Source organism: Anser anser (assembly GCF_964211835.1).
Source record: "Anser anser genome assembly, chromosome: 12".
NCBI classification, from domain to species: Eukaryota; Metazoa; Chordata; class Aves; order Anseriformes; family Anatidae; genus Anser; species Anser anser.
This window is the reverse complement of record NC_139733.1, coordinates 21,516,569-21,532,781: the sequence shown is the minus strand read 5'-3', so window position 1 is coordinate 21,532,781 and position 16,213 is coordinate 21,516,569. Positions and strand designations below refer to the sequence as shown.

At 46.9% G+C, this 16,213-nt stretch overlaps 1 protein-coding gene across 2 annotated transcripts in view; it reads right to left on the bottom strand.

Moving 5' to 3' along the window:
* The window catches only part of LOC310880372 (contactin-4), a 300,385-nt gene extending 292,175 nt beyond the window's left edge, over positions 1–8,210 (bottom strand). For both annotated transcript variants that reach the window (XM_083796070.1, XM_083796077.1), the window contains exon 1: positions 8,015–8,210. The gene's annotated coding sequence lies outside the window, so the exon portion shown is untranslated. The remainder of the gene's footprint in view (positions 1–8,014) is intronic.
* Between the last annotated feature and the right edge of the window lie 8,003 nt (positions 8,211–16,213).

Sequence of the window (16,213 nt, the reverse complement as noted above, 5' to 3'; positions counted from 1 at the left end):
AGATTAAGGCATACAGAGGGTGGAACAAGTGATGCTTCATTTTTAATTTCTCAAAAATCACCAACAGATACATCACGGTGCTTAACACTGGGAAGATTTTGCAAGCTTCATAAACAGTCGTGGCATTAGCCATTATCACCCAAGTACAAATTAGTTTGACCTTTTCAGCTTTCTCGTACTGGGCTTTCTTTTTTCCACTTGACTTGAGAAAATATCGAGTCAATCCTTGTTTTGCACTCGTCATTCTCAGATGTATTTGACTACTGTTTTTCCCTCCATCTGCAATTACAAGAGATCCATCAAACACTGAATTCACCTGAGCAATTCTCGCACTCCAACCAGCACGTGACTGTGGCTCTGCAGGAGGGACCCAACCTTGTGCTTAGCATTGCACCGTATTTGCTTTTTCCATCTCTGCCTCCCTAGTAAAATGAAGAAAATGTGTGATATGTTCCTTTAATATTTATGGTGGGAAGTGCTGGCAAAAAAACACGAAAACCAGGTGGCAATTGAAGCAGAAACACAGAACAGCGTGTATGACCACGGCCCTGCTCACACAGCTCCGTGCATGCAAGAGGGGGGACAGCAGTGTTTTAGTTCAGCACTGCACGTCACTCCATGGAGAGAGGGGTAGCTTCCTAAAGCATCTTCCACCACTCCCAAATGAAGGAGCTGGGAGCAGAAAGTCACCTTGTGGATGAAAAGAGCATGACAGGGTGCATACGGAAGGGTTAGCGGGGAAGAACCTGAGGGAGCTGTGGAGGCAGAGGTCAGAGGGAAGGATGCTCAGTGCCTGTCCCTCCTGCCCGCACACCTTACCCTGCCACCGACAGATGCCCAGAGAAAGCAGAGCTGGCAAAGCAGTGTGGATTTCCACGTGGATTTCTGGAAGCCCAGGCTAATGCTGAGCATCCTTAAGACACGAGCACTTCCCCAGAAAGCCTTCTTACAAATCATCAGGGGAGAGCTGCACACTGACAAAGCTCCCTGACGCCGTGCACCTCCCGGGACAGCCGCTCCATACCAGCTGGGCACTCAGCGCCCATGGTCACTGATTTCTGCCAAGTTTAAAATCATCCCTCGTGAATCATCGGCGCTTTCTTACAGCACGTCTGACTGCACTGGCTCCAGCAGAGGAAGCCTCGTGAGGTCTCAATCATCTTGGGTGGAAATCAAAGGAGCTGGGGAGGAGCAGGGAGGGCAGTGCTGGGTGAGAGGACCTGCTGCATCGGGCTGTGTGAGTGAAGACAGATAGCAGCAAGTACAAAACACTGGGCAAAGCCAGGGTAAACTGCGGAGCAGAATGGCTCTGTGGGTTAATAAAGAATCACGGCACCGATGGAGGAAACAAGTCGAGAAGAAAAACGATGCGCTCGTGTATGCATTCTGCAGAATTATGAATCCTGAGAAAATTACACCAGGGAAATTGTGTGCTGGGGGCCGCAGGCTCCTGCAGCAGCTGGGAGGGGCAGCAGCACCCTTAAATCCCCCCAAATCCCCCCCCCAAACCTGCGAGAGCATGAGGGCGACGAGGCTGGGGGCTGAGTGCTGCCCCCGCGGGATCGGGCTCAGCCCAGGGTGGGCACCGCTGTGCCACGCTCAGCGGCACAGTCCTGCGGGGGGCCGGGGGGAGGAAAGCCCCAGCGAGCTGTTTGTGAAGTGAAATGCAGTGAAATACAATAGGCCATTTATTCTGAGCAGAAAACGTTTAAGACGTGGAAAAAAAAAAAAAAAAAGTTACTGAAATGTGGCTAGAATAAGAACAAATCTAACCCCAAATAAATTGCATGGAGAAATCACCAATCTGATGTATTTACACAATTCATATTTACTCATGCATATCAAGGCCTGAACTGAAATCCAGTGTTGTACACTGCTAAGAGCTGATTCTGTCTGAAATTACTCTTCTGCTGTACTTCATACTTCATTCATTTCTCCTTCAAGCTATACATGCACAACAGAGGGCATTATACATCTCCCTAATTGAACAATACAGATCAATTAAATATGAAAAGTCATTCTTGGACTAAAACCCTCTTAGGCAAATGTTCTGCTCTTATGCTAAGTAACTCTTTTTAGAGCTTGGAGTTGAGTGCTGTTCAGAAGCTTTTTTCAAAAGACTGGGGACAAAGACCAAGAAGATTCATTCATTCATTCATGACGAGGACACGGAGCTTTTGCCTCCATTTCACAAGAGCAGGGTAGTAGTGATAAAAAAAATATTATTTGATGAAAGCTATTCGGTACTCTGTAAGGAGGTGAAGCACCCTCATCTGCTTAGCACTGAACATGCTTCTCAAACACATCTCGTGGGTCACACCAGTAACACAAAGTACAGTTATTCAAATAATAATATGGAAAAGAAACCACGTGAAATGAATTTATGCATTGTTTGTAGCCCACCAGCTACAGGTTCCCCACACGTATGCTCTATAAAATGTGGTAGTCCCACCCAAGATCCAGGAGCAGAAGATGCAGCACATCAGCAAGTAATTCACACTTGATGGTATCAGAAACCCAGATGTCAACAGGCGGTGTAAAGCCTCCCTGACAGCAGCTCAGCTTTATGGCAGTAAGCCATAGGGAATGGTTATTTTGCCATTGACCCACCAATACGTGTTCTTCACCAATGTACAAAACTGGACTGTAAAAGGTTATTGACATAAACCTGGTACAAACCTAGAACAGCTAAGGTAACAGAACCTGGCTCAGGGTTGGGAGCAGAATCCAGTTTTTCTACTGACTACTAATTAGCAAAGCCCAGAAAGGGGGAAATGGCCCAAAGCATGTTTATGGATCAAACTAGGAAAAGATCTCTGCTCAGGGTTTTACAGCTATCACCAAAAATAAGTGCAAATGGGAGATCAGAACCATTAACATACAGCCATGAGCAGGGAAAGCAGCAGTCACTAAATACCCTGTTGACTTTCACAGATGGCTAGTTGGGTTTTCGCATTCCTATTACTGGAAGCATAGAGATGGAAATGTGTTTAATTGTTTGAGTATGATGTTGTTTGTGAGCCTTCCCAAATAATACCCTCTTATCTGCATACGAGTTTAATAAACCATGCACTTACTGTTTTGTTAAAAACATACTGATAGGTTATTGCTATTCAGTACTCAAAAATTAAATTACCATTCATAATACAGGTTTTTCCATTACAAACACAAAGTATGGTATTTATTCCCTTTCTTAGTCTAATTGACTAAGATGACCCGCTGAACCTTATGTAGATTGGGTTTAAATACTGCATCTCTTCATTGGCTAAACATTTATGTAAAGAAATTGTAAACACAGATTTTGTGTGAGGCCTGCAAAGTTCTTACACAGATATGGTTTAGAGAAGAGAAAACCAATCTGGAGTTTGAAGCAAGTCATCTCAGGACTCACTTGCCTCCTGACCAGCTACAAATGCCCACTGCAATAACATCTTTTGTCCAAGACTGGTCCTGTACATGACCCTGTAGGGAAGCAGGTCCCAGAAGCTCGGCAGCAAAGTCCCTTTGCTGGGTGCAGCCCCCTGCCACCCCCAGCACGTTGGTCAGGGACACTGGCGGAGGTGTGAAGGGCACAAATTTGGGCCGTGCTACTGGTGAGCAAGGTTTGTGAAGGGAGAAGGAACACCACAGCATATTGGCTTACTGACTTAAAAAAAAAATGGAAAGAGCCAAGCCTAACAGTTGGTCTTTCAGCCACATGCTACTCTGCAAAGAAGAGTGGGAAAAGCCCAGATGAGATGGCTAATAACAAGTGTGTCCAATGAGTCCCACTGAAGCCTGGCTCAAAGCCTCTGGAAAAAGCAAGGAGAAAAGATGGTATTTTACCATAGTGGTAAAATTTTTTCGTGTTCTGTTTGCACGTCGATGCTCAAACCCCTCGCCGTACCACTCTAGTAGCCCTGATGGAGATCTGATTCTGCTCAACTGCCTTTTTTTCCCCAAATAAATATGAAGTCATTCCTCAGGAATGTTAAATTTTCAAAAGTCCCACAATGCATTTTAGGAGAGCTTGGTGCTGGAAATATCAAAACATTTATTCATTAATAAAGATGTTTGGCCATATCTGAGACATCTCCAGCCAACTTTCAAGTAACAGAGCATCAGCTGCTGATCAACTGGGAGCTTATGGAAGGATTAACAGAAGAAATAAGTGTTGTAGAAGCACATTTTTGAAACTGATAGTTGTTTAACACAGTTTTAAATAAATCCTTGTAAAGTCAATATAAAAAATATAATAGTAGTAGATTATTTCCTTGAGTCCCCATCACATTTTTTTTAAGTGGTAAGCGTGTCACTTACCTTACTGAAGTCCACATGCTGATACAGCTATGCTGTGATTAGATATCACAGGGGGAAAAAAAAATCACATTGCAGAGTCAAAATTTGCTCCTTATGCTTTAACTTCCTAAATATGAATCATGAATATGGATTACAACACTAGATTAATTGTTTTTAAAATGCTTTGACCCTCTTGGTCCTGGAGGTCTGACTTTCAGTGATTTAACTCAGCAATTCAAAGAAAGAAAACTCTTTCTTTTCCTTGCTGTCATGCTGAAACAGATTTTTATCCTACAGATTAAGATAAAAAGTGACTGCTTGTATCTAGGGAAAAGCAAAGAATGAAGTTATTTCCCAAGTACAACACATACAGTACTAGAAACACTGTTTGGTGCAGAAAATATTAGTCTTAGCTCATAATGAAACACGAACCTTGTTTATGCTAAGACTGTAAGCAGATTTGACACAAGAGTTTTTATTTTAATATCAGCATTTTGGGTGGATGATTGTAGGGGACAGGGAATAGTGTATTCTCATGAAACATTAAATTGGGTGGATGGCATCATCATATATTTGCTTTGCTAATAATAAAAAGAATGAATCACTACTGTCATGATATTCATATTTATATTTGATTAACCACTGTAGCAGATAACAGTAAAGATGTGTGCAAGTTTAAATCTTGGCAGCACGCCTGGATTAGAGCTCCGGAGTTGACATTTGTGGATTTCGTGTGATTCATGTTACTTCCCTGGGTTTGTGATTACCTTCCTGTCAGGGGCTGCGCATCACTCATGCAGCAAGCAGCAGACTCACAATTTCTGCATTTGAAGGAAAACTCCCACCTGTTGCACCAAGCCCTGCTCGAAATAAGCCCGTCCTCTGTGTAAGAACAGGTCTGAGTGACGGGTCACAAGCAAAATCAAAGGCAGCGCAAAAACAGCTTTTACAGGGACATTACTGGGTCATTTTAGGCCACGGACGGAGGTGTGGGAAGAAAACCCAGACTTGCTCTAATCTAGCCTGGCTAAAAATAGAGCTGCGATGATTTATGAACTTTCAAAACGCAGCAGAGGACCCGCACGCAGGAGCAGCCTCTCCTGCGGTGCCCGGGCTGGGGGCTGTGGTCGGGGGGAGGATCTGGGGGGGCTGGGGGGAGCTGCCCCGACCCCACCTGTGCGGAGCCCTCTGGGGGCAGCGCCGCTCCCAGAAGGGTCCGCTTTCGGAGACCACGAGAGAAAGTGAAAAAGCTCTGCTCTGGCTATCCTGGGACTGGCGTCCCTCTGGCTCTGCCTCATCTCTACCTCTGGTGTGGGTTTTGTTTGTTTGTTTTTAAATCAAGCCAACTAAGCAGAACTGTCAGACAAAGCCAACTCCCCGATTCAAGGGAAATAAATTACTTGGTGCCAGAACACAAAAAAAAAATCCTAAAGTTTTGCATCTTTGGCAAAATTCTACAGGAGCTTGACAACGAACGACACCTGTTTTCATAGGTGTCCCCAACAGGTTATCACAGACACGTATTTTAAATCAAGGCAATGTTAATCCCACAAACTGTAAAGGCTGAGGATCAGATGTGGATATCAAGGAGAAATACTTCTCTGTACAGCAGGAGGTGCGATTTGGGAGCCAAGGGGGGTTCTCTCACCAGCCCCTGGCTGTCTTGCAGTGCCACTGCCTTTGCCTCTGGAACAAACACTCCACAGCTGGTGCTGGAAATCGGTACTCAGGGAAACACACAGTGGAGGGATTAACACTCAAAATGCACCTACGGCCACCACAGGAAGGTCCACAGACCATCCAAGAGGGCTTGTGCCACACCGCTGCCAAAGGGATCCCTATGGTCCAGGACGGGGACGTGCCAGCACCCGCCACCTCCCGCTGCCCAGGGCACACCAAAGGCACACTGCCCCTCGTCTCAACCCACGGGGACCTCGGACAAGGGGCTGTGGGGCTCCAGACATCACGGATAACGCACCAGGGCACCGGCCATGTACAGTTCAGGTTAGGAAGAAATAGCGTTTCATCCTACTCAGTGTTTGGATGCTAATGGAGAAGTGAGGTAAAGCAAGGTAAGCTTCTCTTCTGCTGTCCTTCGCATCCAGTGCATACAGCTCGTCTGCAGGTAGATCAGAACAAGCTTAAAATTCCGGGAGCAGTGGATGAACTAGAAGAAAGCTCAGCTCCACTGCAGCAGGTACGCACGGGGAAATTCCCAAGTCACCCGAGTTTTGCCAGGATCATTCGACTCCAGCTCTCAGCAGGCACACGGCGCTGTACGCCCCCAGGCTGGCTAACACGCGGGGCAGGAGCCCCCCCGGGAGCCCCGGGATGGGTGCTATTTACAATGACACACAAAGCTTTTGGTGTGGCTTCCTGCCAGAGGATAGTTCACTTGGTGGGAGCTGATGAAAAACCTCCCGAAATCAAGCAAAACCCTGGCAGACGTATTTAGCTCAGCCCAGAAGTGAGCACGGCGAGGAAGAGGTTGCTGCACCCAGCAGAAGCCATTGTCTAAAGCAGGCTGCTCTGGGAAAATTAGCAGTGTGCACACCCCTAAATGAGGCTGTACAGCGAGTAAAAGAGGGATTAGCTGTGTAAAGTAAGTCCTTTTGGTATTAGATTAAAGGGGGGAGGTGACTTTGAAGGATTATTCAAGAGCCATTTAAGCAGTTTTCAGGGACTTACAAACGCAGGGTAAAAAAAAAGAGCTCGCCGGGTCCAGCAAAGAAGCCAAATGAGTGTCCTGGCCGGGAAGGCAGCAGCAGGGGCTCCAGGAGGGGGCTGGAGCGGGCTGGCCCCGAGAGCAGCAGCGGGGCCCCGCTTCCCACGGCCGCGTGGGGCGCAGCTGCGGGCGGAGCGGGGCCGGAGCGCGGCGGGGGGCGGCCGGGGATGCTCGGGGCCGCCGGGGGGCACGGGGAGGCTCCGGCACCGGGCGGCCGGGGGCTCGCGGCGGTCCCTGCCCCCGCGGAGCCATCGACCTGCTAGGACGAGGGTCCCGAGCCGCGCCACGTAAACAGGGGGATGCGCCAGAGCAAAGACGAAACCCGGCTCCTCTCCACAGCCAAATGTTCCCCGTCTTCCCCGCACCTCGGGGCGCCTAATCAACATGCTGGCTCTTAATCCTTTGCCCACATTAATCCAGCGAGAGGAAATGAACGCGCTGCTGCAAGACATCAGCCTGCTTTATTAAACCCTCGTCGCAGAAACCAGCCCCTGCTTAGTCTAAAAGGTGATGGATAATTAGTATGTAAGATACAAACTATTTCCACTTGTTATGCAAGCAGCATCGTTTAATTTGTAGTTTAGAGAGCAAGTCACTCCTGTCTGGGATAAATAAAACAACATGCTGCATTATGTTGCTCGCGACACGGAAGCAACATCAGCCTGGAGAAAGCAAAAGAAGCGAAAACTCGAGCAGGAGAACGCTGGCTGCATCAAGCAAAAAGTTATGCGTGCATTTCTGCCAGCCTGCCAGGGAGCATCCCTCCGGCGGCAGAGCCGCGCACACCCCCCCGGCCCCAGCCCCACGCTCCCCACCGCCGCCCCCAAGCCCCCCCAGGGCCGGCTCTGCCCGACCCCGGCTCTCCTCCCGCATCCCCGCGGAGCATCCCCGGCGGCGGCGCTGCCCGAGCCGCTCGGCATCGCACCCCGCAGCCGCTTCTCTCCTTCATCCCTGATCTCACTTCCACCTCCCCAACCTGCCTCCCTCCTCCCGGCGCAGAGCTGCGCTTACCTGGCCGGGGCGGGGGGCATGCTGGGCTGTGCCGGGCTGTGCTGGGCTGTGCCGGGCTCGGTGGTCGCCGCCTGCCCGCCGTGCGCGGAGCCCCGAGGTGCGCGGCTCCCGCAGCAGCCCCGCGGCCGCAGCATTGAGCGGCAGCGGCCGGGAGCCGGGCAGCTCGGCGCAAACCCCACCTCCCAAACCTGCGCCGTGCACGGGGGGCGGGCGGAGGAGCGGCGGGTGCGCGGCCGCCCTTAACCCTTCTCCCGCCCCGCTCCCCGCAGCACCGCCGCCGGGGCTCGGCCGGGCACCGGGCGGCTCCCCCCGGCCGAGCGCTGCCCGATGCAGTCCCGGTGCCAGCAGCCGGGGAGCAGGGGGTCCCCCCGGTGCGGTGCTGGGCACCTCACTGCTTCTCCGAGGCTGCCTCCGGTAGCGCTGCCAGCTTCGCCGTGATTGCGCTCACTCTTCCCAAGCTGCCTCCCTCCATCTGCCCAGTCCGCCCTCTCCTCTCATCCCCTCGCTGACCCTCCTCGTCCAAGAAAAGAGAGAGTTTTGGGCAGGGAGCTGAGCCCGCAAGCTCCCACCCGTGCCCCTTGCAGCCCCCTCACCGCCGCTCCACCAGCAGCCGTCCTGCGCTGGGACCTTCCCCAGGGTCGCTGATGGGGTCTCCAGTTGTCTCTGCGACGCAAATAATGAGCCACGAGCTGCTTCAAAACTCAGGGTTCGGGCTTAACGAGCAGAGTGATTTAAAGGCAGAAAGAAAAGCAAAAATTGTATGCGGAACGGAAGGTGGGACCTACCTTTCCCCCTGTCCTGGAATATCGTACGGGGAAGTGCTCTTAAATGACTGTGCAAAACGTGCCTTTCGGTGCAAACAGGGTACTCAGCCTTAACTGTGCCTCCCCTGGGTTTTGAGGGATTAAGTGAAACCCTTATTATGTTTAATTATCTCTAGAGTTCCTCTCTGTGCTTGCTGCCTTACTTTATGGTTTAATAAACTGCACATCGATATAAACTGAATGACAATTAACATTAGTGCAGGTTGGATTCGCGTTTATTGCTGCTCACAGGTTCGCTCTCGACATGCCTCCGCTCGGAGGTTTCATTGCCGCCTAGCAGCACCTCTTCATTAGCGCAGCTCCCAGCTCCAAAAGGCGGCTGGAAAACACCCCCAGCAGCTCGGGGGCATGCAGGGACCCCAGGTTCAGCCCCTTGTGCTGGCCTGTGGGTCTTGGGCAGCAGCAGGGCTCCTAAGGGAGTGCCTTGCACCAGCCCAGTCCCAAGCAGCCACCCAGTACCACTGCCCCCAGTGCCTTCGGGACGGCTGGCTCCCATATGATGGAGGATGGCCCCAAGAACAGACTGCTGCATGCAGAGGGGTCAGGAAAGGTGCTGCCTTTCCTTGTCCTGGTGAAGCTCTAACGTCGGATCCAACAGCGAAAGCCGAGTCTGGAGGAACCAGGAGTGTTGTACTTGAGCAGCGTACGAAGGAATCCCGCGTGTTATGAAACGTTATATAAATGTTATGTGTTATTTGTGTAATCTCATTCTGATTTATACAATGGTGGAGACTGCTCAGTAATCCAAAATATATATATTTCAAGTTTAGCTCCGAGTGTTTTCAATCTGGGAGTGCCTGTGTCTCCAAGGTCACCTCATAAATCCTGGCGCTGTGGCATGGCGCTGCCAATCTGTGTGGGGTGTAATAACTCTTGAGGGAAATCAACGCTGAAAATGCTGCCGAATTTTTCAAAAGGAACATGCGTAGAATACATCATCACAACCCATCTGAGCATGCAACAGCCGTACAAGCGCCAGAGAAAAACATCATCCACTCTCAACTGGGTGGCAACCAAAAGCAAATGAGATCTGAAAGGTAAAACCATGCAACCGGTGTGTGCAGACAGATGGCTCCCCTGAAAAGCCTATTGGTCGTGCCACCGTCTCTGCATACGGTGTAACTCACCGCCGAAGTGACGAGCAGACGAGGTCACCTGCTTCGGTTCTAAATGAGTCCACGGACAAGGCCAGAGGTGGAGAAGTCAGAAATGAAAGACTCCATTCTAAAATTCAGACAAATTCTTTTTAGCAAATAGTCTAAAATACTTCATAAATCCAGCAAGAAAAACTGCCTTGCAGGTTTTTAAGATCGCTCAAAATAATAAAGCTGACACGTTGAATAAAGCCTTACAGCGCGACCTTCAATGCACGCCGCTGCGCGACTGCATGCGGGCTAGGCAATCGGGATATTCGTGCCAGAGCGCCGCAACGTTATTTAGCGTGGTAATATTAATTACGTGAAAACAAACTACTTTTAATTGCCATGAAGGTTGTCGCACAGGCGTGCGAGCACAGCCAGGCGGAAGGCCACACCAGCACCAACCCTGATGCGTCTGTGCTGCCCTGCCCGGCCGTCGCCGTCCTGCGGTGCGTCCACGTGCTCCCAGTGCTGATGGAGGTGCACGGCCCTGCAGCGCTTCCACACCGATTTACAGGGATGAAACAGACACGGGGCCAGGCTGTGATTTATGGATGCTGAACTCGCAGCCCGAACTTGGCAGAGGCTCCTTTGTTTAGGCACCAGTTCGTATAAATCTTGGAAAGGGTTTGGGCATTGTTTCCCTAATACGATAAGACTTTGTTAAGCAGCTCCTCTTTAAATGTCTGATACAAAGCATCTCCAAGGTTTACACTGTAGTTTTGTCTGACCTTTAATTAAAATACCAAGAGCATCTTTACAAGGTGATGGCTATTTGGAAAGTTCTTCGAGGGGCTGTTTAAGTCTAGGGCTGCTTTTACCTCAGTGATACAGACAGCGAAGCAACATACAAGGAGTTTTGTAGAAATTTGCCTTTCTTTTTAACCATTACCAGCCTCACGTCATGAGTTTCATTTCAAGATAATGCAATAAATTCATCATTTCAAAGGCGATAAAGCAAGAAAAGAATAATCAACAACTGGCTGCGAGTTATTTGCAATGTGATCTGTAAATATGCCCACATCCACAGTTAAGTGACAGCACAGATGGTGAGATGTGGGAGAATAAATCTTTTAGACAAAGTTGAAGTGATATTAGTGCTGTGGAAAGGTGGTAGATGGATGGCCTCAGAGGCTGATGTCCTATCGCCAAGCGAGGAAGAAACTGAAGCAAAACCCGTGTTTTACCAGTACAATCCAGCGTGTGTTTGAGAAACCATGGCTTGGAGCCACAAGGTGAGGTTTCCTCTGAACTGATTCAATCTTTGGCCACTCTGGTGAGGTCCCTGCCAAAGATGCCAGTGAGCAGCAATTTCAGTGAAGCATTTTGAAGAATGTGGATATTTATTCATAATAAAATGGTGGAGAACCAAACATCCAAGCCTACGAACTTAGTGGCATTAAATAGTCTTCAGATAGTACCTTCAACAACTTTACCGTACAAGGATAAAGTACAGCACTAGGCTTTTCAAGATGCAGAATTTTTGACAGAGTTTTAATTTATTTCACTTAATTCTAAATTTGTTAGGTCCATAAAGACTCTGGATGGCAATGGCACTTCTGCCTACCTCAAGGAGCACCAAAATGGACTGAAAAATAATTCAATAATTGCTGGAAAAGAAACTCTTTTGCAGTCTAAAAAGCTCGGCTCAAGTAGCAGCTGAGTTCAGATTCTTTGTGTGTTGTTCATTGGACTTCTGTACCAAACTCTCCCTGAACCTTTATAAAAATCCCTTAGGGCTTACATTTCCTAGTCACATTTGATAATAAAGCACATTTTTATGACCAAGTTACCAAATAATGAAATTCAGGATTTTTGAATGAAAATGATGCAATCCTCAAATGGTAAAACTATAATTTATTACTCTAAATTAAGGCCTTAGGTTAAAAAGCAAAGAATTTTAACATTAAAAAAAAAAAAGCAGAAGAGGAAGAGCCTGAAGCTTCTCAGTCTAATAGTTATAAATTATTTTTGTCATGATTAAGATTCCAATGTGACACCCACTGCTACATTTTAGTAGTTAGAGAAACACATTAATATAAACTTCATTATCTGCAGTGATTTTTTTTAGATTAGATTTGAAATGCAATAATTTAATTATTTCAGAAATTAAAAAAAAAAAGCTCACCATATTTCTATATCATCACAAAAGAGAAGTTTCAAATGATGCAACCTTAGTAATAAAATGTGTGTTAAAAATGTTAAAAATAAGTACCTTTAAAAAGACAAAATTCAGAGTGTGTTGCCACGATAAGGTGCTGACATTTATAAATGCCATGTGATTAGCATGTGAAGAAGAGATACACATTCATTGTATGCTAAGACCTATTAATCATCCGTCACCTGATAAACATGCGGCATAATGCCCTCCCCGTTCCCTTTCAAAGTCCTAACAGAGATGGCTGTGGGCACCGATTACTCAAAAACTTTGGTTTGGTTGGTTACCAATGGGGGTCAAAATTAAAGAGTGGGTGAAAGAAAGTGTTAACCAGTGGCCTCATCAACCACTGTGCTGGGGTTCTTCTTCCAAAGGTAGCCTACAGCTCTCTGGTGCATCTTCTGCTGTGAACGTTCTGCTGAAAACTTTGCTTTTTGGCCTTCAGGGAATGAAGCTTCACTAATGAGCACGCCAGGCAGGTGAAGCCCCACTGATTCCAATGTATCCCTGCATCATTCTCCATGAATCCGACTGTATGAGCCGGGGAGAAGTGACAGCTTTTCTTCGCGCAGAGAAGCCTGCCTCTGGAGTCAAGCTCTCCAAGCCAGATAAAATTCCACACGTCTAGAGGAAAGCCAGCTTGAGGCACTTAGGAGTTCATGTCCCAGGACAAGAGTTATGAAGTTAAACATGCGGTCCGTCTTATCTAGCATCTTGTCTCAAATCATGGCTGTCATGACATAGTCCAGGCAGAGGAGCAAGAAATGCCTCCTTCCTCTAGGACACAGAGCAGTTGAACATCCTGTGTTCATGCCACCAAATGCAGGTACTATAATGAACGCTTTTGCACTGACACGGTAGCTGTTGACGTGTAGGTCTCCCACAAACACAGGCAGACCTGTCTCCTTCCACCAGCAGAGCCTCCAACTTCAGAGCTGCCTCAGGGCCCCAACGAGGACCTCACACAAGCCACCCATTGAGCTTTCAGTCATTTAGAGTTACACGGTTGGAGTGGTAGGTCGCTAACTAAAACCCCTTCAGAATACGAGCTGCTCTTCTCAGTAATGAGAACTGGAAGGCCATTAAGGCTTTCCCTAGAATGGGAGCCACGGAGACAATTTTGAGCAAGACATAGTCTATTCTTAATGTACAGATAAGGAAGGACAAAAATAGAACTGGATTAATTTCAGCACAGAAATACAGGGAAAAATATATTTGTGCCAAGAAAAAAGAAAGTAATAAAAATTTTTATATGAAAGATTTCTATAGAGGCCATTAGAAACAGCAGAGAGGGGAAAAAAAAAAAAAAAAGAGCATAGGAAAACATCTCTCTGCAGCTTATGAATAACAGATAAACTTCATTCCAGTAATGATAGGGCAAGGATTTATTTGAAGACTAGAAACCTGCCAATAATAAAGATAAATACTTTTATAGCCTTTGGAAGAATAAAAACAAAGCTGAGTTTCTTTTTTTGTTTTTAATTGAAACAATTATTTTGCCTAGGACAGTTGGATACATTCGACAGATAAGTTATTAACTATCATTTTGGAATTTTAGCACTGTACAGCAGTTACCAAGCTGCCGATTCTGCAGAGATACTTTCCTAAAAGAGATTGTATTATTGTGGAAGTCATGTGGGCAGTACGTGAACATGCATATTCCCGTTTAAGTCACTACCTGAAAATAATATCCTGGATTGGGTACATCTTATGGGATAAAACAGAACCAAGCCACTTTGGCCCAAACGTTTTTATGATGTTTAAGTACAGGAGCGATTTTACATATATGATGAAGCCAGAAAAAAAAAGTCAAAGCAGTGTAAGAATGCTGTAGAGCATTCAGAATGCTGCACCATCAACACTGTGAGACATCCAACAGGTGCCAGGCAATGTATTGCTTAATGTTGTTTACCCACGAGTCCATATCTCCCAAACTAGAAAGTACCACTGCTTGTACTTTACGTGTGAGATACTATCCCCATTTTGGGGACTGTATTAAATGGAGCAGTTGGGGAGCTGCTGTATAAACCCAATCAGAACATAGCATTTGCATCTTGTGCTACAGTTGCTTGATGGTGCATACAAACTGACTGAAATGTTTGAGTTTATTTCACGAGCAGTTGCAAAAGCAAGTATTGCTGTAATCACAGATCTCATTGGAGTTACCTCCCCTGCTGCCCCACAAGAAGTTTGCTGTATAACTAGAATTAACACATTAAAGCTGGTGCAAGAAAACAGAGATCCAAGGACACAAAATTATTTGTCCTGTTCAAAGAAACAACCAGCAGCTGAATCGTCCTCTTCCCACCTAGACAGCTCAGGAGCTATACCACATTGGAAGCCATGGGTGCAGCTGCCACCTCCCATGGTCTCCTCTGCCATTGACTTGCCTGCTGCTCTAGATCCCCAAACTCCTGTTTGTGCCCTGGCAGGCACTGAACCTGCTTGTTCCTGCTCTTCTCTGATAGTGACAAAGAATTAACCATGTATTTTCAATGCCTGGATTAGATCTCCATTCTGAAAGCCAAACCTTTGCAGAGAGATCACCAAAAGTGTCCATAGCCTCGTTCACATCCCAGGGGCTCCAGCCCATCACACCCCTGTGGGCTATGGGGGCTTCAGCACAAAGGTGCCACGGTCACCATGTCTGCCATTGGCCATGTGAGCATACTGATCTCTGGGGATGAATGCAAGTTTCTGGTGTGGTTGGTTTCACCTGAGCTGAGTATTTATAAGGTGAAGGCTTCCAGGATGCCTTCGTCTTCAGGAGAAAGAAAAGCATGGAAGCAAGGGGTACATTAGAGCTAACTGATGAACGTAAATGCTTCCAAATTTTGTTTTTGTGTATTCTGCAAGCTTTATGGACCTTCCTGTAGTGGCAGAGCTGCTGGTCATTAAATAAAAGGAAGCATAAGATAACGATGGCTGAAATTTTTCAAAAGCTAAGTGTTGTTGTTTTTTTCCTTTTTTTTTTTCCCCCCTAAAGAATGGATTTAGCTCCGCAAAGGAAAGGCAAGTGAACCATTTGAAACCCTAAGGAAATGCTTACTCCTTCCTCTGCAATGCTGAGATGTTCCACTAAGGCTTACATTATTAAGAGTCTTCCAATGGATTTATGAACAGAAGATTACATTCTTAATGCTGCTTCTCAGAAATTGAGTGAATAATTCAAGGCACACCAATATACTACGGAAAACAGAAAAGTACCTTACAGCTTGGTACCATACAAAGAAAGTGAGCCTTAAGCTCACTCAAACTATATAAATGTGATATATGTAGCCTAAAGACCACTGCGTATGAGACAGCTGTATGAAGTGAGGTGGTATAAAGCACTGAGCGGGAGCTGCAGAATATGTAAACAAATGCTAGCAATAATGCACAAGTATAACATAAGACTGATAGCACTACCCATGAAAAACATAGTAGTTGGACCATTAATAAGATCCTTTTGTGCTTCATATTGACAGATTTAGAGCATCTGCTCATCAGAAGTCAAAGAAATTAGAGTGATAGCCCAGGGCGGTGAGTCAGCTACCAGAGGAGGTTCATCTTTGTGTCAGGAGGAGGAAGCAGCAGCAGTTGGAAGCTGCCTCTTTAAATACCTGCACTGTACCCTTTAACAACATTTTTTTTCCCCTTTAAGAATGCTCTTGGCAAATAGGGATAGGCTTCCATCAGATGTGCCAGGGTGGGAAGAAACCATATTATGTATGTGAGATATTAAGGCAGGGAATGGCACTGTTCTGCTAGATTTGACAGGTTGCTGCTAAAATGGGTGGTGGTATGGGGAAACTTGAAAGGGGAATGGTTTGATTGGAGATTGTTGTATGCAGCTCAAGTCATTCTGAGGTAAATAGTAAATCAGTTATCCCTACACATGAATTCCTGCTGAGGTATGAGAAGAGGCCTATATCTGATGACCAGTGGAGGTAAAGGCCAATATGGACCCAAGTGAAAAGAGAGGAGCTTGAGATCGTCAAGAAACTGTATTGAGGTATTCAAGGAAATACCTCTTCCCTTCTTGCCCCTTCTCTGCCTAGCAGAAGCTGGCATCACCCATTCCTCCTGGCCCACCCCA